This window comes from Phytophthora infestans, genomic scaffold (assembly GCF_000142945.1).
Source record: "Phytophthora infestans T30-4 supercont1.24 genomic scaffold, whole genome shotgun sequence".
Classification (NCBI taxonomy): Eukaryota; Oomycota; class Peronosporomycetes; order Peronosporales; family Peronosporaceae; genus Phytophthora; species Phytophthora infestans.
The window spans coordinates 186,767-188,067 of record NW_003303735.1 but is presented as its reverse complement, the minus strand read 5'-3'; positions in this window follow the sequence as shown (position 1 = coordinate 188,067).

Sequence of the window (1,301 nt, the reverse complement as noted above, 5' to 3'; positions counted from 1 at the left end):
CATCGCACGAAAGGATGTGTGTAAGCACTTGGCCGGAAGCGTCTTGTACAGTGCGCGGATTTGGTAGACGGATACTACCAGATCCTGATGCGTAAGAACGACATCCCGCTCACGCGGTGAGAACTCCAAGCGGTATGCTTTGGGAGTGGCTCGTCATGCCGCAGGGCTTGTCTAAACCCCCGGCGACGTTCAATCGCCTGGTGACGCAATTGTTCCGCCCTTTTCGAACCTTCGTACAGACGTACTTCGACGACGCCTTCGTTCATAGCCGTGCTGAGGGAGGCAAGACGACTATGTAGGTGCACTTGGGACACCTCCGTCGAGTGCTTGACGTGATGCGAGCAAACAAGCTCTACATCAACATCGACAAGTGCGTCTTCGCGTCACCAGATTAAGGTTCTCGGTTGCTTCGTAAGCAACGTGGGCGTTTGGGCTGACCCAGACAAGGTCTAGACCATAGCAGCATGGTCAACGCCCTGATCCCAGAAGGATCTTCGAAAGCGGTTGAACTTGACCAGTTACCTTCACAAGTACAGCGCAGGGTACGCGGGCTTCGCTAAGCCCATGTCGGACCTCCTTCCGAAGGACGCCGACTGGCGCTGGGAGAAAGAGCATCAGGATGCATTTGACAGCATCAAGGCCAGTCTCCAAGAGACCCCTATCCTGGCCCTGACGGACGAGACGAAGCCGTTTAGCGTCGTCTGCGATACCTCCGACTATGCCATCGGGTGTGCACTGCTGCAGACCGACACAGCTGGACATGTACGAGTAATTTCGTTCCAATCCAGGCAGCTCAAAGCCGCCAAACGGAACTACCCTGTCCACGGCAAGGAGCTCCTGGCAATGAAGTATGCCCTTGTGAAGTTTCGGGTTCACCTTCTGGGCTCGCGGCCCTTCGTGATCTACACAGACCACGCATTCTTGAGGACGACGACAAATTCGCCTCCCCTCGCCCAACGGATGGCGAGGTGACTGTCCTTCTTCACGGAGTACAGCTTCCGCGTCGAGTACAAGCCGGGCACGCTCAACGTGCTTGAGGACGCCCTCTCTCGGCGTCCAGACTACGAGTTGGCCCACATCACACGGGTGACAGCGGATCTATATGAACGGATACGCATGGCGTATCTGGACGATGAGGCTGGCGCGCCTATCGTCAAGTTCCTCACGGCAGTAACGAGCGCGAAGTCCGACTGGCTTTCATCACGACAGCGCTCCCGGCTCCACCGATATGAGTTGAGGATGGTCTCCTCTATTACCGAATGAGCCCGATGAACCTCCACGGGTGGTCGTACCCAACGCCG